Here is a 22,628-nt window from a genome sequence, read left to right on the forward strand (position 1 = left end):
TTTTGAGCATAACTCTGATTTGTACCATATTACTTTTCCTGCTTTCCTATGATGAAGTGAGAAGATTTGCACATCAGATAGAGAATAGCAGATTCCATCACTTGTAATAAAATAAATCTGGTGTAGATTAGTTACCGAAGTGACTGTAAACCCTAAGTATCCATGTGTTATTAATTCTTGCATTCATTCACTGATAATATATATTATTTGCCTTCTATACACATAGCATTTGGTTTCAGTCTGTTGGTTCCTTGAAAGTCTGCTGAACAATTACATATCTCAGAAAAGTCAGTGGAAATGATGATTAGCAAATTAACTATTAAAGATCTAGAGTTATTACTATCTAGAAAATATAGAAATTTAATAAATTGAATTATATATACTTATATAATTAAGTACCAAATAATTTATATTGTTTATTAATTTATTTTGGTTGGTAAAAAATGCTCTGTATCTGGAAACACTGATGAGAAAATGAGTGTACTAATTTGTGGTAGCATCTCATTCATACCCTTGTCCTAGACAAAAGATACTCCAAAGGTAAGCAATGTCAGATAAATGGTAGGAAATTTACAGTTTAAAATTTTCCCCCAAAATCAAAGCTACTGATACCTCAGGATGTTCTTTATAATGGCAAGTTGAAGCTGGAACAGTTCCATATTTTCTAGTCATTTTTGAATCAGTAATCAAGGAATTTACTGCTGAATACCAAAGTATATCTTCTGAGAGTACCGGTTCTACTGAGTCACATTTTAAAACTGGAAAAACCTTGCTCCTTCTAAGTAAGAAATGCATTTGTGTGTTACATTTACAATATGTTGGCACTGGCATTTATGGTATTTAGGAAATTTTATATTCTCATACTATTTATACAGGTAACAGATTTATTCATCCTCTTTCTTTTTATGTGTAACATCAACTTATGTGATACCATACATTTAAGTGCATTTTAAATTATACAGCACTCATTACTCTAGCTTTAAGGAAAGGATAAACAGGGAATATATGTTTAAAAAAATCAGATCATAATAGGGTATCTTTTACGTTTTGGAAGACATTAAGAGCTATTCACCTGCCACAAATGTCATCTACAAGTACCCTATTTAACACAAGTGTACTCTGCAGTGGGAAAATTTGCACATTCATGAGTTATACACAAGTCTCCTATGAAGTGTTGAGACTGCCTGTCTCATCTTCCAGGAAAGGCTTCAACTAGTTTACTCTCCTTGTCACCACCAGGTCTGGAATAGCAAATGGAAATTAATTTTTTTCAAGGGACTATTACCATAAAACAATTGATAGAAATTTCAATGAATAAAAAGGACCATTGGTTAAGAAAATATAGTGGATAAGAAAATACTATATTTTATTCCAAATATTATATATGCTTTATAAAAATATATTCATGAACACATAGGTAAATTAAGAGATGTTAGAAAATTACTTATAGATATGTTTAGTGAAGTTATTTTAGTCAAATGTCAAATTAGTCAAATTTATAAGTCAAACTTAGTCAAATTTATTTTAGCCAAACTTTAACCATAAAAAGAACAAAACACCCTCACAAGCTGGAAAACATTGTAAATTACAAAAAAGAAAGTGATATCCATATTTGACTAACTTTAATCATAGGTTTGGCTTCAAAATACTTTTAGCATTAACTTGCACAAGATGTAGATGCTTTACAGAGGTGTAATAAAAGATGACAGTTTAATTAAATATTGGAGATGTGCCAAAACACAGATCCCTGCTCATCACAGGGTTCAGCAGGTGCTTCCATCCCAAGTGTGGTATCTCAGTTGTAGGTAAGTTCACAAACTAATTAGGATCATGCTGGATGATTGGTTATTAACTTACTTGAATAATTTGGTATTCAGTGTTTAGCAAAATTAGCATGTGATCACTGGAGTAGCATGCAAATATTTATTAATAAAGTTAGTATTAACCAACATAAGTACTGTGTTTATTTGTTTCTTTCAAAATTTTACTGAAATGAGCAGATGTAGAACATAGGGGAAAAAAAGATGCAAAACCCTATCTCACAAGAAGCAACCCAAAGTTAAACTAAGAGACCATGATATTCTAAACTTCTAATGATGTGGCTAAAGTGTTCATATGTCATGTAATTACCTTTGTCTGAATATGGTTAATTCCTTGGTGACTTTTTGATAGATGGCATAATCTGGATTATAATCATGCTTATACTAGAGTCTCAGAATTCTAGGAACTTCTATAATTCCCTAGTAGTTACTGACTTGCATTGACTGGATCGGATTCTAACCTCTGTTAATATTTTATTTTTCATCTGCTTTTACAGTCCCAAGTTTCCATTGGGCTAAGATCTCCTTGAGGACCACTGTCTTTTATGTTTATGTCTATCACTAGAAACTAGAAGCAGAATAATTATAGAAAAAACATTAAATATTTAAGGAAAATTAATAACAGATTGCACACATTAATTACAGATTGCATACTTCCATTGATAATTTTATTTATATTATTTTAAGTTATAATAATAGATTATATAAATGGAATTTTAAGTAATAATAGATTATATAAATGGAATTTTAAGTACATTAATTTCTTTTTGTGTCTAGCTCAATTGCCTGAAGGGCTTCCAGACACATCTTTATTCCTTACACAGAATCTCTTGTATATCCTATATTTCTGTGGATTTTCAGGGAATCACACACACAAACACATACACTAAATGCTGATTATATTTTCTATAATATTTTTCTCTTTATTCTGAAGTACAGTCAAGTCTCATTTCTGTGGACCCAACCCACATTTATATTCATAATAATCTATATTAATACAGCATGTTAAAAGAATCTTAAAAAGAAAGAGTAAATCACACAAAAGTCATTTATATTTACTGTTTAGGCTCTCTCCAAAGACATGCGTATTTCATAAGGAAACTGTAACCACACCAGATACCAGAGAGAGAATTATAATTCCGCTTGATCATGTGTTACTTGACAAATATGCCAGTTCTGTGTCCCAAAATGGTGAAATACCTTCAAGACAATGTGAGAGAAAAAACAGTTTGGAATAATGTGTGCTTAGTTTCTATTTGTCCACCTCTGAGTACACTATTAATTCTGTGGTTAAAGGGCTATTACAAAAAAAAACAAAACAAAACAGAATGAAGTAATATTCAGCAGGTACAAGACAATATGCGCACACGAGAAGCATCAGGGAGCCAACTGGGTTTGTCTTAATCTAGCCAAATCAGTCTCTTATCCAATAACACAAGATGATTTAGATACAGAGAAAAAGAGTGCACAGTATTGCAAGTTACTCACTCCTAAGGCAGTGACACAGATGAACTGTTTGGTCTCCGGTCTGTCTCTATTTTGCTCTGTGTGTGTGTGTGTGTGTGTGTGTGTATGGAAATTATCTGTCTGTCTATCCAGGTATATTTATATGTACCTACATTGAGGAAATATATATAGATAGAGATACCTCTATATTTCTATATGCCTTCTTCAAAAGTTGAGATGTCTTAAAAAGATGGATGCAGCCTTTTTCTTTTATTTTACTATTAAGGAAAAATGTGTATTCTCCAAGCACAAGCAGTGAATAAGCATTATAGCATGCTCATTAATATCATTGACCATTGTAAATGGTGACTAAATCTATGGAATTGGTGTCAGGTTATTTCATTAATTTATTCAACAAATATTCAGAGTTTAAGCTCCATCCAAGATAGATAGTACTGGGTGGTGTGTGAGCTTCAGCTAGTTGTGTCTCAGACTCCTTTCATTCATAAAGAAGAAAATATAATAGTCCAACTTAACAACGTTGTTAGTGGGATAGAATGAGCTAATACAAATAAGGTTATTAGAAAATGTCTGCCACTTAGTAAACACTGAGTTTGTGTTAAATAGCTACCAAGCTAAAATTTTTTTGTGTGATTAAAGAGATGAGGTCTGAATAAATCCTCTTACATGAAACTCTGGCATTCTGTCCAAACTAGATTAGTTTATTAGATACTATTTGAGAGAGAAAAGGTATTTACCAGGGGCTAGGATCTTTTTATATAAAAAATTATTACTTTGATAGGTGTCGACCTTTATCTTTGTCAAGGAGGCATGCTTTGCAGTAGAAAAAAATAAGCATGAGAATTCTGAAGATAACTGCTTGGCCAATCATATATATATATATATATATATATATATATATATATATATATATATATTACTTTTCTATCGTCAATAGCTTCTTTATAGCTCAGATCTAGAAAAGGTGCCACCCACTTTTGACGTCACCTCACTGGTGACATTGTCATTTATAAACTAGAGGATCTGTGAGAAATTGTTGACTACCAGTGTACTGTTTGCCTCAGTTACAGAGGAGAAAATATAAGGGACACAAATGCTATTTCCAGTTTCCCAATGGGTATTTTCATCCTTGATAAGAAGTAAGAGACAAGCATTTGTTTTATTTTTTATTCTCTTTTAGATTTTTTGTTACATTTTTTAATTTAACTTGTATATTGGGTTATAGTTGATTTACAAATGTATTAGTTTCAGGTGTACAGCAAAGTGATTCAGTTATACATATACATATATCCAATCTTTTTTCAGATTGTTTCCCCATATATGGTATTACAGAATATTGAGTAGATTTCCCTGTGCTATTCAGTAGGTCCTTGTTGGTTATCTATTTTATATATATATATATAGTAGTGTGTAAATATTAATCCCAAACTCCTAATTTATTCCCCCACATTTCCCTTTTGATAATGTTTGTTTTCAAAGTCTGTGAGTCTGTTTGTTTTGTGAATAAGTTCATTTGTATTATCTGTTTATATTCCATATATAATCAATATCATATATTTCTTTCTCTGTCTGATTTACCTCACTTAATATGATAATCTCTGGGTGCCTCCATGTTGCTGCAAATGACATTATTTCTTTCTTTTTTATGGCTGAGTAATATTCCATCATATATGTGTACCACATCTTTATCCATTCCTCTGTCAATGGACATTTAGGTTGTTTCCATGTCCTGGTTATTGTAAATAGTGCTGCAGTGAACATTGGGGTGCATGTATATTTTTGAATTATGGTTTTCACTGGATATATGCCTGGGAGTGGGATTACTGGATCATATGGTAGTTCTATTTTTAGTTTTTTAAGTTTATTTTTGTTGTTGTTGTTGTTCTTCATAGTGGCTCTACCAATTTACATTCCCACCAACAGTATAGAAGGGTTCCCTTTTCTCTACACCCTCTCCAGCAATTATTGTTTGTAGACATTTTGATGACAGCCGTTCTGACTGGTGTGAGGTGATACGGTATTTTTGATTTGTATTTCTCTGATAATTAGTGATGGTGAACATCTTTTCATGTGTTTTTTGGCCATCTGTATGTCTTCTTTGGACAAATGTCTATTTAGACCTTCCACCCATTTTTTGATTGGGTTGTTTGTTTGTTTGTTTTGACATAGAGCTGCATGAGCTGTTTGTATATTTTGGAGATTAATCCATTGTTGGTTGCTTCATTTGCAAATATTTTCTCCCATTCTGTGGGTTGTCTTTTCATTTGGTTTATGGTTTCCTTTGCTGTGCAAAAGCTTTTAAGCTAATTAGGTCCCATTTGTTTACTTTTGTTTCTATTTTCATTACTGTAGGAGTTGGATCCAAAAAGATCTGCAATTTAGTCAGAGAATGTTCTGCCTATGTTTTCCTCTAAGAGTTTTATAGTATCTGGACTTACATTTAGGTCTTTAATCCATTTTGATCTTATTTTTGTTTATGATGTTAGGGAGTGTTCTAATTTCATTCTTTTACATGTAGCTGTCTAGTTTTCCCAGCACCACTTATTGAAGAGACTGTCTTTACTCCATTGTATATTCTTGCATCCTTTTTCATAGACTAGGTGACCATAGATGCTTGGGTTTATCTCTGGACTTTCTATGCTGTTCCACTGATCTATATTTCTGTTTATGTGCCAGTACCATATTGTTTTGATGACTGTAGCTTTGTAGGATAGTCTAAAGTCAGGAAGCCTAATTCCTCTAGCTCCTTTCTTCTTTCCCAAGATTGCTTTGTCTTTCATGGTCTTCTGTCTTTCCACACAAGTAGTAAATTTGTTCCTTCTAATTCTGTGAAAAATGCCATTGGCAATTTGACAGGGATTTCATTGAATCTATAGATTGCTTTGGTTAGTATAATCATTGTGACAGTATTGCTTCATCCAATCCAAGAACATGTTATAGCTCTCCATATGTTTGTGTCATCTATGCTTTCTTTCATCAGTACCTTATAGTTTTCTGAGCAGTTCTCTTGCCTCCTTCGGTAGGTTTATTGCTAGGAATTTTATAATTTTTGATGTGATGGTAAATGGGACTGTTTCATTAATTCCTCTTTCTGATCTTTCATTGTTAGTGTATAGAAATACAAGAGATTTCTGTGTGTTAATTTTGTATCCTGCAACTTTACCAAATTCATTGATGAGCTCTAGTAGTTTCCTGGTAGCATCTTTAGGATTTTCTATGTATAGTATCATGTTGTCTGCAGTGACAGTTTTACTTCTTCTTTTCCAATTTGGATTCCTTTTATTTCTTTTTCTTCTCTGATTGTCATTGCTACAATTTCCAAAACTATGTTGAATAAAAGTGGCAAGAGTGGACATCCTTGCCTTCTTCCTGATCTTAGAGGAAATGCTTTCAGGATTTCACCATTGAGAATGATGTTAGCTATGGATTTGTCATATATGACCTTTATTATGTTGAGGTATGTTCCCTCTATGCCCACTTTATGGAGAGTTATCATAAATGTATATTGAATTTTCTCCAAAGCTTTTTCTGGATCCATTGAGATGATCATATGGTTTTTATCCTTCATTTTGTTAATGTGGTTATCACAATGTGTTATCACATTGATTGATTTGCATATATTGAAGCCTTGCATCCCCAGGATAAATCCCACTTGGTCATGTGTATGATCCTTTTAATGTGTGGTTAGTTTTGGTTTGTTATTACTTTTTGAGGGTTTTTTTGTCTATATTCATCATTGATATTTGCCTGTAATTTTCTTTTTTGTGTGATATCTTTGTCTGATTTTTATATCAGGGTGATGGTGGCTTTGTAGAATGAGCTCAGGAGAGTTCTTTCCTCTGCAGTTTTTTGGAAGAATCTCAGAAGGATAGGTGTCAACTCTTCTCTGAGTGTTTGACAGAATGTACCTGTGAAGCCATCTGGTCCTGGGCTTTCGTTTGTTGGAGGTTTTTAATCACAGTTTTAATTTCAGTACTTGTGATTGGTCTGTTTATATTTTCTATTTCTTCCTGGTTCAGTCTTGGAAGGTTATACATTTCTAAGAATTTATCCATTTCTTCCAGGTTGTCCATTTTATTGGCATAGAGTTGTTTGTAGTAGTCTCTTAGGATGTTTTGTATTTCTGCAGTTTCTGTTGTAACTTTTCCTTTTTCATTTCTAAATTTATTGATTTGAGTCCTCTCCTTCTTTTTCTTGATGAGTCTGGCTAATGGTTTATCAATTTTGTTTATCTTCTCAAAGAACCAGCTTTTAGTTTCATTGATATTTGCTATTGTTTTCTTCATCTCTATTTCATTTATTTCTGCTGTAATCTTGATGATTTCTTTCCTTCTGCTAACTTTGGGTTTTGTTTGTTCTTCTTTCTCTGATTGCTTTAGGTGTAAATTTAGGTTGTTTATTTGAGATTTTTCTTGTCTCCTGAGGTAAAATTTTATTGCTATAAACTTCCCTCTTAGAACTGCTTTTGCTGCATCCCATAGGTTTTGGATTGTCATGTTTTATTATCATTTGTCTCTAGGTATTTTTTTATTTCCTCTTTGATGTCTTCAGTGACCCATTGGTTGTTCAGTAACATATTATTTAGTCTCTCTATATTTGTGTTTTTTCCAGTTCTTTTTCCTCTAATTGATTTCTGACCACAACACTATGAGATTAGAAAAGATGCTTAATAAGATTTCAGTTTTCTTAAATTTACCAAGGCTTGATATGTGAGCCAAGATGTGATGTATCCTGGAGAATGTTCATGTGCACTTGAGAAGAAACTGTATGCTGCTGCTTTCAGATGGAATACCCTATGAATATCAGTTAAGTTTATCTGGTCTAATGTGTCATTTAAGGGTTGTGTTTCCTTATTAATTTTCTGTGTGGATGATCTGTCCATTGGTGTAATTGTCCCCCACTAATATTGTGTTACTGTTGATTTCCCCTTTTATGGCTGTTAGAATTTGCCTTGGGTATTGGATTGGCCAAAATGCTCATTTGGGGTTTTCTGTAACATTTTACAGAAAACCCTGACTGAACTTTTTGGATAACTCAATATTAAGGTACTCCTATGTTGGGTGAAAATATATTTATAATTGTTATGTACTCTTCATGGATTGATCCTTTATTCATTAGGTAGTGTCCTTTGTTTTTTGTCACATTGTTTTATTTTAAAGTCTATTTTTTCTGATATGAGTATTGTTACTCCAGCTTTCTTTTGATTTCCATTTGCATGGAATATCTTTTTACATCCCCTCTCTTTCAGTCTGTATGTGTCCCTAGGTCTGAAGTGGGTCTCTTGTAGACAGCATATATACAGGTCTTATTTTTGTATCCATTCAGCCAATCTATGTCTTTTGGTTGGAGTGTTTAATCCATTTACATTTAAGGTAGTTATCAATATGTATGTTACAATTGCTATTTTCTTAATTGTTTTGGGTTTATTTTTGTACGACTTTTTCTTCCCTTCCTCTTTTGTTCTCTTCTCATGTGGTTTGATGACCATGTTTAGTGCTGTGTTTGGGTTGCTTTATCTTTTTGTGTGTGTGTACCTTGTAGGTTTTTGGTTTGCATTTCCCATGAGGTTTTGAGATTTTGATATAGTGGTATGTACATACTGCTATATCAAAACCTGATATACATATGTGTGTGTGTGTGTGTGTGTGTGTGTGTATGGTTTTACGTTGCTGGTCTCAATTTCAAATACAATTCCTCTTTCCTGCATTTGTACTCTCCTCTTCTCATGGTTGCTTGTTTTGATATCATATTTTTGTATGGATGATTTCCTACTTTTACTGTATATTTGCCTTTACCAGTGAGCTTTCCCATTTGTAATTTTCTTGTTTCTAGTTGTGACCACTTTTTTTTTTTGCCTTTGCCTAGAGAAGTTCCTTTAGTATTCATTGTAAAGCTGGTTTGATTGTGCTAAATCCTCTTAGCTTTTGCTTGTCTGTAAATCTTTTCATTTCTCTGTCAAATCTGAATGAGAGCCATGCTGGGTAGAGTATTCTTGTTTGCAGTTTTTTCCTATTCATCACTTTAAATATATTGTGCCACTCCCTTCTGGCCTGCAGAGTTTCTGCTGAAAAATCAGCTGATATCCTTATGGGGATTCCCTTGTATGGTATTTGTTGCTTTTAATAATTTTTCTTTGTATTTAATTTTTGTTAGTTTTATTAATATGTGTCTCAGTGTTTTCCTCCTTGTATTTATCCTGTAAGGGACTCTCTGTGCTTCATGGACTTGGGTGACTATTTCCTTCCGCATATTACAGATTATTTTTCAAGTATAATCTCTTCAAATATTTTTTCAGCCCCTTTCTTTTTCTCTTCTTCTGGGACCCCTATAATGTGAATATTGCTGTGTTCAATGTTGTCCCGGAGGTCTCTGAGACTGTCTTCATTTCTTTTCATTCTTTTTGCTTTATTCTATTCTGTGGTAGTGATTTCCTCTACTCTGTCTTCCAGCTCACTTATTCATTCTTCTCCCTCAGTTATTCTGCTATTGATTCCACTTAGTGTATTCTTCATTTCAGTTATTGTGTTGTTCATCTCTGTTTGTTTGTTCTTTAAATCTTCTAACCCCTTGTTAAACATTCTGGTATCTTCTCGATCTGTGCCTCCTTTCTTTTTCCGAGATTTTGGATCATCTTTATTATCATTACTCTGAATTTTTTTTTTTCAGGTAGATTTGCTATCTTCTCTTCATTTAGTTGTTCTTGTGGGTTTTTATATTGTTTCTTCAGTTGCAACATATTTCTCTGTCATCTCATTTTGTCTACCTTACTGTTTGTGGTCTCTTTACCTCAGGCTGCAGAACTGTAGTTCCTCTTGCTTCTGGTGGGTGAGGTTGTTACAGGGACTTGTGCAGGCTTCCTGGTGGAAGGGACTTGGACCTGCCCTCTAATTGGTGGAGCTGGGTCTTGTCCTTCTGGTGGGCAGGGCCATGTTGTGGGATATGTTTTGGGGTGACTGTGAGCTTAGTATGACTTTAGGCAGCCTATCTGCTGATGGTTGGGGCTCTGTACCTGTCTTGCTGCTTGTTTGGCTGGGGGCATTCCAGCACTGGAGCCTGCAGACACTTGGGTGTGCCTGGGTCTTGGTGCCAAAATGGGGACCTCTGGGGGAGCTCATACCAATTAATATTCCCTGAGGCCTCTGCTACCTGTTTCCATGCCCCACGGTGAACTATAGCCAAGTCCCACCTCCCCAGGAGACACTCCAAGACCCCTTGGTTGGTCTATCCCAGGTTCCTATGGAAGTACTGCTTTGTGCTGGGTTCCAGTGCATGTGAGACCTTGTGTGCACCCTTAGTGAGTGGAGTCTGTTTCCTCCATCCCTGTGGAGCTCTTGCACTCAAACCTCACTGGCCTTCAATGCTAACTGCTCTTGGGGTTCTTCCTCCTGATGCCAGACCCTCAGACTGTCTTGGAGGGATATTTGTATGTAGGAACATCCCTGTGTAGCCTGCATGGGTGTGATTTTTTATTTTCTTTTTTTGGTGCGAGGGCTGTATTTGGTATGTTTGTCTGTCACCTCTTTCTTCTGTATATGCTGGCAGATATGCCCTTATTAGTGGCATTGACTGGTCTTGTGGTGACTAGAACCTGCCCCGGATATTGAGCGGGGCCTGCCCTTTGCTCTTTGGTTGTCACTCCCCTGTCAGGGGCAGGGTCTGCTCTTTTGCTGTTGGAGTAGAGGCCGAAAATCTGTTTCTTAGCTGTATTTCTGATCTGTGGTATGAGGTATGCAGAACTGGAGCACTCCCATTGGGAGAGATGCCACTGAGTATTCCTCCCCTGGATCTGTTCACCTGTGAGCATGCTCTGTTGTGTCACATTTCACCCACTGTGTGAACTCACAAGTTACTCTGTTGTTGGCACTGCTCTCAGCCTCCCCTTAACCATCAGTATGCCAACAGTTGGCCCTGATGTCTCTCAGGCATTGTTTTCACCAGACCACCAGCATAGATCCACTGAAGTCAGGTGCCAGAATTGCAGTGATCATGGATCTGGACCCCCTGTGGGTGCTATGGAGGCAACTCTGACCTGGCCCAACTCCCATGTGTTGTGCTCACAAAGTCTACACCTGCTAAAGCTAGACCCATCTCAGTTGCAGGAGCACTCATCTATTCAGATGTTCCACAGGTGCTGAGATTACCGAGCCAGTCACGGGGGGTTAATCCATGGTTTGTGCAGTGGCAAGGATAGATTTCAGCTCTTCTTCCTTAGTTGCACTGCTCCTGGGGCTCAGCTTTGGTTTCAGCCCCACCTCTGCATGTGGGCCACACACAGGCATCACTCCCCACCCAGGCAAGAGGGGGCAGAGGTGGTGACTGACTGGGGCATATGTGCTCGCTCAGGTGGGAGGGGGAGGAGGTGGTGATTGCCTGGGGCTTGCTAGCATGCTCCAGTGGGAGCCCCTCCTAGTGCCTGTGGAGGCAGGGGCTGGCGTGTGGGGAGAGAGACTGTAATGATGGCCCTGCCCTTTGTGTGTCACTCAACAATGGCACTTCACTTCTATGGTGGTCTGGGATTCCTCCAGGAGTATTCCTGATTGCAGTGCTCCTCACTCCTGTCCCCTTAGACTCTCTCCACGAAGCCAACAGTGTCCTCTTCCCAGGTCTGCTCTCCAAATCCCATGTTCCAGCACCCAGCCCCCATCTGCACCAGTGCACACCTGTCTCAGGCTTAGGAGCAGAGGGCTGTGGCATGGACCATCTGTGAGGTCTAACTCTGTCCTGTCTGGCACAGATGGGTTACTGCGCTCTCCTCCAATAGTTCCTGAAGCTCCCCATCTGTCCCAACTGATCTCCCTGCTGGTGAGGGGGCACTCCTGGGTGTGGGGACCTCTCTTCTCCTTCAGCTCCCCACAGGGGCTCAGGTACCATCCCGCTCATGTCCTCTTTTATTTCCTTTTCTCTCTTCGTCCTACCTGGTTATGTGGGGATCTTTTCTTGTCCTTTTATGTGTCCGAGGTCTTCTGCTAGTGTTCATCAGGGGCTGTGTGAGAATTGTTTCATTGTCGATATATTCTTGTTGCCCCTGTGGGAAGAGGTGAACTCCACATCCTCCTACTCTGCCATCTTGACCCCATTCTCTTCATCTTTTATAATTTACTCCAGTAGTTGTGAAGTGACAACCAGGACTATCATTTTTCTATCTTTATGTAGACAGCCCTTCTATTGAATTAAAAAGAAAAAGAAGCATGACATATTCTAAATATTTTATAGTTATTTCAGTATTCCAAACTACTTAAGGGAAGTTGGAAATACAAAAAATTCTGTTATTGTTCAACTGTAGGAAAGAAAGTTTAAGTTCTTTGGAATATTGGTCTAAGCATTCTGGGTTCATTTAAAAATTAAAAAAAAAAAACTAAATACTTTCTTTTTATGAAAAGTGTCAACACAAATCCCAAATTTAAAATGGTTGTGTTTTTGAAGAGTTTGGATTGGATAATAGAACAAGGTTTTGTTTCCTGTTTCATCATTAGATCTATTTCATCCAATGGATTTGATAAATTATTAATTATGGCTGTTTTCTGAGTATGTGCAGCTCCATTCTTCATTGTACAAGTTGAAGAACATAAGCTGAAAGAAATGTATTGAAAAATTAAGAGAATTTTACTAGAGGAAGAAGATAACAGTTTTTTTTTCTTTAGCCTAAAAAGATTATTTAGGGAATATGCCTCAATGTAGCTTTTAAACCAATTTTATTACATAATGTGCTAAAGAAGTGAACATGTTTTAAACCATGGTCATTCTTCTTTAGGAGGAAAATAAAAGTCTCATTTACAATTTAATTCTAATCCATTTGACTTGACAAGCTAAATGTGAGAATGTAAATAGAAAAATTGAAGGGAAGAGGAAAAATCTCTTCAGAAACAGGCTATTTTTCCTGCCACTCTGTTAATATGTCAGGAGAAGGGTCTGAGCAACTTGGGAGTTAGAATGATTTATGGTGACTCATTCATTTTAATTATCCTTCTAAAGTTTTAAACACCATGCAAACTCTTTTGGTTTTTCTCTCTTGGTTAATGTACCTCTTCTAAGAACATCGTACTGTAATTAAGTGATCAAATTCAAACTGCTACAATAGAAAAAGCTATAAACCTCTTTTAGATTTCAGGAAGTACAAAATCATCTCATTTCCTCTGACACCATAACTTTTACTGTTTGATTCATGCTTCTTCAAACTTTCTACCTAGTTTCTAAAACTTACCTTAGATAATGCTGAAGAAACAATATTCCAGAGAATGATGTTTCGCCATGGAGCTGAGGACAATAAAGAAAAAAATAAAATAAACAAACAAAAAAGGAGCTCATTTATTTTAACACTGTAGAAGTTCTCAAATTCAATTTTATTGCTTAGGATGAGCATATGAACCACAAAAAATAGGCATTTATTTTTAGAAATTATCCACTGTTAGATCTAATGATGCTTTTATATACTTCAAAATAACTTACTCCCCCAAGCAGTCATGCTGAATAGAAAAGCACACTATCATCAGAAACATTTACCTCTTTGACTGAGCTTCCCACGTGTGTACTTGTATTCCCCAAACTACGAGTAAAAACAATTTTATAAAAATAATTCTGTGTCCTACACTACTCTTGTCTCCCTTAGGTTTAAATATTAAATTTCCCCAATGCCTCTCACATTCCAGATTTTATTCCAAAAGAGTGCACAAACTAATTAAGAAAAATGTCCACTTTTTTAATAATTGCATTTTTTATTATCTTACATGAGCATAATACTTTGCAAAAACTAGAGGCCTTTGTAGACCTGTATTAAAAGCTTTGCTAATAGTAGCATTATACATATTGTTAGTATGAACTGCTTAAATTTAGACAGACATTTTAAAATGTAATTACTAATAAGGTTGAGAGTCTTAAAAAAGGAAGAAGCCTCTTATATTGCTTGGAAATTCTACTTCTGAATTTGTAAGGGTTGAATGAAAGATCCTTTCCCAAGATAGGCTCAGAGTCCAGGAAAGTAGCATCAATTTAACTAACACTATCCAAAGTGAAGAAGAGCAGAAAAAGGCCTTCAACGACAGAGGCTAAAATCCCTCAGGGGACAAGAAGCCATTGAGAAGATGAAAAATTAAAACTGCATCTCAACCATCCATTTGACTTTCAGATACTGTGCATTGAAATGTGCCACTGTAAACCTCAAGGGTTGTTTATGTGGGCTATGTTATGACAAAGTGGTCTTAGTATTACTGACAACATGGCAGGTGATTAAAAAGAAAAGTAGTAATGACTTTATTACAAGCATTATTAAAGAGACTCATACTTGGTTAATTTACACATCTTATTTCCAGGCTTTGCCTTGTCCATATTGGCTCCAATATGCTGTGCTCAACCAAGGGCTACTTTTCTCACTCCTCCTTACCCATAGTTTGTGAAACCACTTGAATATTTCATATGCAATGGAATTTGAACTGAATGGATATTTGCCACTCTGGAGCCAGTGATTTGAATTATTTTAAAGCCTCTTTTTTTTCCACTTTAAAGTCACCCGTGTTGGTGTTGGGAATCCCAGGCATGTATCCTACAATAAAACTAAAAATGGATGCTTACATAATCTGTGAGTATTATGACACTAGGAAAATTATTTATTACTACAACAAAGTGACTACAGATAATAACACGACTTCCATGTAGCATTACTGGAGCATGAAGATCTGCTGCTTGATCTGACTTAAGTTCTGACTTTCCAGTCTTATGACAACTTTATTTCTCACTTTAATTAATAAAATTGCAATCTGCTTTTTTCTTCAGTTTCCACTGTTTAGTTATCATAAGACAGTCCCTCAGGGACTGATTATCCTTGAAAATGGAAAGAAGGGCATCTCTGAGCTTCAAAAGCAGACAGCCAGATGCAGCCAGGCTTCCCTTTGATCATTTTATTATAATTTACATCTTCATTCATTCTAATGATTTCTGAAATGAGGGTATAAATGTACTTGTTTCCAAATAAACATTTTTAATAACACCAGTTGAACAACTTCTGCTTTTCTTATAAAATGTTACTGTTTTATTTGAAATCAAATATTAAGTTATATTGAGTGCATATTGATCAGAAGGAAATTTTTCATACTGGTCTATAGAAATATAAGAGATTGTTTATAAATATATATGTTGAATTTTATCAAAGTTTTTTAATATATGTGTGGAATCTGGCATCTGGGTTTTATTAAACCCCTAAAAATGTTCAAGCACAATCCCTGGAACCTGTTATTGTTATTATACATGGCAAAGAGTCAAAGGGTCTTTGCAGATATGATTAGGGATATGGATTTTGAGATGGGAAATTATCCTGGATTAGCCAGTTGGCCGAATCTAATCACATGAGCCCTTTAAAGCAAAAATCTTTCCTGGCTGGGATTAGAGCTAGATGTGACAACGGAAAGAGGGTCCAAGACATGTGGTGATGCTGGCTTTGCAGATGAGGGAAGGAGAAGTCAACCTAAGGGATGTAGGTGACCTCTAGAAGCTGGAAAAGACAAGGAGACAGATTCTTCCTTAGAACATTCAGAAAAGAACAGCCCTGCAGACATCCTAAAATCTGACCTACAGAAATGCAAGACACTAAATTTGTTCTGTGTAAGCTGCTGAATATGTGGTAATTTGTTATGGCAGCAGTAGAAAACCAACACAGTGAATAATTTATATGAGATGTCAATTATAAGAAGATAACTTCGAAGGCATCTTATAATTGTGAAGATGAAGGACAAGGTTGAAACAGAAGGAGAATTCTCAGAGATTCAACTGCATAAATAGAGCATGTCATTGGGTTTGTCATGAGGATTCCACTGCTTAATAATGCCCTTTGAATGAACTGTACATTTATGCACAGAGGATGCTCCTAACAGGATAAAAATCTTATAACTTCAACTTTGGGAAAAAGGATTGAGTCGATGGATCTTGTACGATAAAAGAAGATGCACAGAATGTGGAAAAAATTTAAAGTAGGGTACCAATCTGTTTTTTCTCTAAGTGATATTCTTACAAACAGTGACAATAAACAAAGTATCCACTAGTTCAATTAAAAGGAACCTAGAGGAGGTGGCATTAGAGCTCATTGTGATTTTGGTTATTTTAGGTCGGATTGGGCTTTTGCAACTTCTGAGACCCTTGCTCTGATTTTTTCAAACTCTTTTGTGCTGCCAGTGATGAGTGTGTAGCACAGTTAAAGGGAGGACGATAGAGAAATCAGAAGAATGTTTGGTTATGTTTTTTTTCTTTTTCCAGTTTTATTGCGATATATTGGCACATAATGTGTAAGTTTAAGGTGTACAGTGATGACTGGATACATGTATATACTGCAAAATATTTACCACAATAAGTTAGTTAACACATCGTTCACCTCACAAAATTATCATGTAGTTGTTGTTATGAAAAGAACATTAAAGCTCTACTCTCATAACAACTTTCAAGTATATAATGCAGTATTGTTAACTGTAGTCACCATGCTCTACCTTAAATGGCCAGAACTGATTCATCTTATAACTAAAAGTTTGTGCCTTTTGACTACTATCTCAGTTCCCTCACTCCTCAGCCCCTGGCAACCACCATTCTGCTTTGTTTCTATGAGTTCAAAGATTTTAGAATACACATACAAGTGGTATAATACAGTATTTTTCTCTCTGCTTGACATATTTCTCTTAGCAAAATGCCACAGGATCCATCCACGTTGTTGCAAATGACAGGATTTCCTCTTGTTTTTATAGCTGAATAATACTCTATTGTATATATAGACCCCATTTCTTCTGCGTTCATTGGATGATGGACACAGGTTGTTTCCATGTGTTTGCTATTGTGAATAATCCTGCAATGAACATGGGAATACAGATATCTCTTCACAATAGTGATTTCATTTCCTTTGGAAATGTACCTACAAGTGAGATTACTGGATCATGTGGTAGTTCTACTTTCAATTTTTTGTGGAACCTCCATATTTACCATAGTGGTTGTACTCATTTATATTCTCACCAACGGTGCATGAGGGTTCACTTTTCTCCACATCCTTGCCAACAATTGTCTCTTATCTTTTTGATAATATTCATTCTAATAGGTATGAGGTGATATCTCATTATGGTTTTGATTTGCATTTCCTTGATGGTTAGTGATGTTGAGAATCTTTTCATGTACTTCTTGGCCATGTGTATGTCATCTTTGGAGAAAGATGAATACAAGTCCTCTGTCCATTTTTTGTTTTGTTTGTATTTTTGTTACCGAGTTGTATAAATTATATATTTTGGGTATTAACCCCTTATCCAATATACGGTTTGTAAATATTTCTCCTCTTCTGTAATGAAAGAGTTGCCTTTTATTGATTGTTTACTTTGCTGTACAGAAGCTTTTAAATTTGATATAGTCTCACTTGTTGATTTTCACTTTTGTTGCTTGGGCTTTTGGTGTCATATCCAAAAAATAATTGCCAAGACTGAGTCAAAGAATTTTTTTTACCCTATGTTTTTTCCTACATGTTTATGGCTTCTGGTCTTAGGTTCAAGTCTTTAATCTATTTTGTGTTTATTTTTGTGTATGGTGTTAGGGAGTGTTCTAATTTCATTCTTTTACATGCAGCTGTCCAGTTTTCCCAGCACCACTTATTGAAGAGGCTGTCTTTTCTTGGTTGTATATTCTTGCCTTCTTTATCAAAGATAAGGTGACCATATGTGCCTGGGTTTATCTCTGGGCTTTTTCTATCCTGTTCCATTGATCTATATTTCTGTTTTTGTGCCAGTACCATACTGTTTTATAATGTTTTTAATTCTCTATTTCATTTATTTCTGCTCTGACCTTTACTATCTTCTTCCTTCTGCTAATTTTGGGCTTAACATATTCTAATTTTTTTTAAGTTAGTTTTTTTTTATTAACTTAGGTTGCTTATTTGAGGTCTTTCTTTTTTCTAATGTAAGTGTTTGTTTCTATAAACTTCTTTCTTAGCACCACTTCTTCCTGTTATTGATTTCTGGTTTTGTATCATTGTGGTCAGAAAGGATATTTGGCAAGTCTTCTTAAATTTTCTGAGTGAGACTTGTTATGTAACATATGATCTCTCCTAGAGAATGTTTCATGTACACTTGAGAAGAATGTGTATTTTGCTGCTATTGGAAGGAATGTTCTGTATATGTCTGATGGGTTTATTGGTCTAAAGCATGGTGCAAGTCCAGTGTTTCCTTGTTGCTTTTCTGGATGATCTATTAATTGTTGAAAGCGGGGTATTGAAGAGTTCTACTATTATTGTACTATTGTCTGTAACGACCTTCACATCTATTAGTATGTGCCTAATATATTTAGATGCTCTAATGTTGGGTACACATATATTTATAACTGTTATATTCTCTTGATGAATTGACCCCTTTCTCATTTTTGTCTCTTCTTACAGTTTTTAACTTAATTCTATTTCATCTGATAAAATATACCTGCCTTTACTCTTTTTTGGTGTCCAATTGCTGCAATATATTTTTCCATCCTTTCATCTTGAGACTGTGTGTATTCTTGAAGCTGAAGTAAGCCTCTTATAGGCACAATATAGTTGGGTCTTGTTATTTATTTATTTATTTTTTAATCCATTCAGAATTCTATGCCTTTTGATTGGGGGATTTAATCCATTTACATTTCAAATAGTTATTGGTAGTTAAGGACTTACTCCTGCCATTTTGTTCATAGTTTTCTAACTTATTTTTAATTCCTTTGTCCTTTTTTTCCTTACTGTCTTCTTTTGTGAATTGATGATTTTCATAATGGTAAACTTTGATTCCCTTTTCCTTATCTCGTGTGTGTTTACTATACCCCTTTGCTTTTTGGTTACTCTCAGGCTTACTTTAAAACCTGTTACAGATATAACAGTCTATTTTAAGATGATAACAACTTTGATTACATACAAAAACTTTAACCTCTTACTCCCCTTGAATTTTATATTATTAATGTCAAAATTATATATTTTTATATTGTGTACCCATTAAAATTTTTTTTACAGCTATAGAGTTCAGTGGTTAACACACCACCATATTTCACAATTAGATTATTCTGAATCTGAGTGTATACTTACACTTACCAATCTGTTGTGTATTTTCATATGTTTTCATATTACACATTAATGTATTTTTATTTAAGTTTGAAGAACTCATTTCTTGTAAGGAAGATCTGGTGGTGATGAACTCTATGTTTGGGAAAGTATATCACCTTCATTTCTGAAGGACAACTTTTCAGGGTAAATAATTCTTTGTTGGCATTTAAAAAATCTTTACAGCACTTTGTATACACCATCCCACTCCCCTGGCCTATAAAGTTTCTGAGAAATCTACTGATAGCTTTGTGGAGTTCATGCAGGTGTATACATGGAGGGGGCTAACTGCATGTAAACCAAGTGGTGCAGGACAGTGACAGAAAATAAGATCAAATTCAGACCCACATGTAGCTGTGGGAGCCTTGCCTGTCTGCATGCCCTTCCATGGCTGCAGGACGTCACTACAGGTGTGCATATGGCAGTAAAGGCTGGTGACAGAATTCAGGCCAGCAACATACAAGTGCACAGCTAGAGGGCTACTGCCAGGTGCAATGGGGTCAACCCCTAGGGTATAGGCTGGCATCTTGCACGCATGCAGTGGCAGAGGCTTCAGGTAGCTGCAAGTGTGGATCTCAGGCTCAGGCAGGATTTATGGGAGAAACCAGGGAAGGACTTAGTAGTGTCTACAAATGTGAATATCAGTGAGGAAAAAGCAGTGAAATCTGAAGGAGCTCTGTGGTGGTGGTTCTGGCTGTTGGCTTTTTCAGTGTGTGGGTGCTCTGTATAACAAGTCACTGGGAACTGTCGTCACTTCCACTGAATGGCTGATACTGATAGCCCCTGCTCTACTTGTTTGCACCCATCCCTGTTCATCTCAACTTTGCTGAGTCTCAGGGTCTCTGGGTGGGGTGTAACCTAAGCAGACCCTTCCTGCCGTGTCCTGAAAGGCTGGGGAAACTGGTAGTTCACCCCGTGCTCCCTTTCTTAATAAAGGGAACTCTTTTGAGCCAGGTAGTTCCTTCCTGAGGAGTGCCAGCTAGGGAGATGGGATGATACAGGCAAAATGAAGCTGTTTCTCCTTCTCTTTATGTGTGATTATTTTTAGGATTTTTATTCTTCTGTGTTGGTGAAGTTTCTTAAGTGGAGTTCTGAGATATCCTAGAGCTGCTTTTGTTCACATCTATTAGTTTTTTGATGTTAGTGAGGCAACAGAGTCTGGAGTCTCCTACTTCACCATCTTGGTGATGTCATGCTGACATGATCTAAGTTATGTTTTTTTCCTCATGGAATTTCTGTTTACTCATGTGCCAGTGCCAGTGTTTCAAATATAGTAGCTTTATAATACGGTTTAATATTTAGTAAAATATGTGACCTTGACCATTATTTAGCTTTTTGGATTTTCTGGTTATTCTTTATTTTATTTTATATTTAAACATCTATATTGGAGTATAATTGCTTTACAATGGTGTGTCAGTTTCTGCTTTATAGAAAAGAGAATCAGTAATACACATACATATGTATATGTCCCCATATCTCTTCCCTCTGGCATCTCCCTCCCTCCCACCCTCCTTATCCCACTGCTCTAGGTGGTCAAAAAACACCGAGCTGATCTCCCTGTGCTATGTGTCTGCTTCCCACTAGCTATCTATTTTACATTTGGTAGTGTATATATGTACGTGCCACTCTCTCACTTTGTCCCAGCTTACCCTTCCCCCTCTCCATATCGTCAAGTCCATTCTCTAGTAGGTCTGCATCTTTATTCCCGTCTTGCCCCTAGGTTCTTCTGACCATTTTCTTTTATTTTTAGATCCCATATATATGTGTTAGTATACGGTATTTGTTTTTCTCTTTCTGACTTACTTCACACTGTATGACAGTCTCTAGGTCCATCCGCCTCAATACAAATAACAAAGTTTCATTTCGTTTTACGGCTGAGTAATATTCTATTGTATATATGTGCCACATCTTCTTTTTTAATTCATCTGTTGATGGACACTTAGGCTGCTTCCATGTCCTGGCTATTATAAATAGTGCTGTGATGAACATTGTGTTACATGACTCTTTTTGAATTATGGTTTTCTCAGGGTATATGCCCAGTAGTTGGATTGCTGGGTCATATGGTAGTTCAATTTGTAGTTTTTTAAGGAACCTCCATACTGTTCTCCATAGTGGCTGTACCAATTTACATTCCGACAACAGTGCAAGAGGGTTCCTTTTTCTCCACACCCTCTCCAGCATTTATTGTTTCTAGATTTTTTCATGATGGCCATTCAGACTGGTGTGAGATGATATCTCATTGTAGTTTTGATTCGCATTTCTCTAATGATTAATGATGTTGAGCATTCTTTCATGTGTTTGCTGGCAATCTGTATATCTTCTTTGGAGAAATGTCTGTTTAGGTCTTCTGCCCATTTTTGGATTGGGTTGTTTGTTTCTTTGATATTGAGCTGCATGATTTGCTTGTATGTTTTGGAGATAAATTCTTTGGCAGGTGCTTCATTTGCAAATCTTCTCTCCCACTCTGAGGGTTTTCTTTTCGTCTTGTTTATGGTTTCCTTTGGTGTGCAAAAGCTTTTAAGTTTCATTAGGTCCTATTTGTTTATTTTTGTTTCTATTTCCATTTCTCTAGGAGGTGGGTCAAAAAGGCTCTTGCTGTGATTTATGTCATAGAGTGTCCTGCCTATATTTTCCTCTAAGAGTTTGATGGTGTCTGGCCTTACATTTAGGTCTTTAATCCATTTTGAGTTTATTTTTGTGTATGGTGTTAAGGAGCGTTCTAATTTCATTCATTTACATGTAGCTGTCCAATTTTCCCAGCACCACTTATTGAAGAGGCTGTCTTTTCTCCACTCTATATTCTTCCCTCCTTTATCAAAGATAAGGTTACCATATTTGCATGGGTTTACCACTGGGATTTCTATCCTGTTCCATTGTGTATCTTTCTGTTTTTGTGCCAGTACCATATTGTCTTGATTACTGTTGCTTTGTAGTATAGTCTGAGGTCAGGGAGACTGATTCCTCCAGCTCCGTTTTTCTTTCTCAAGATTGCTTAGGCTATTCGGGGTCTTTTGTGTTTCCATAAAAATTGTGAAAGTTTTTCTTCCTCTTCTGTGAAAAATGCCAGTGGCATTTGATAGGGATTGCAATGAATCTGTAGATTGCTTTGGGTAGTAGAGTTATTTTCTTTTTTTTTTTTTTTTTTTTTTTTGCGGTAGGCGGGCCTCTCACTGTTGTGGCCTCTCCCCTTGCAGAGCACAGGCTCCGGATGCGCAGGCTCAGCAGCCATGGCTCACGGGCCCAGCCGCTCTGCGGCATGTGGGATCTTCCCAGACTGG

The sequence above is a fragment of the Mesoplodon bidens genome, assembly GCF_964165515.1.
Source record: "Mesoplodon bidens genome assembly, chromosome: 1".
NCBI lineage: Eukaryota > Metazoa > Chordata > Mammalia > Artiodactyla > Ziphiidae > Mesoplodon > Mesoplodon bidens.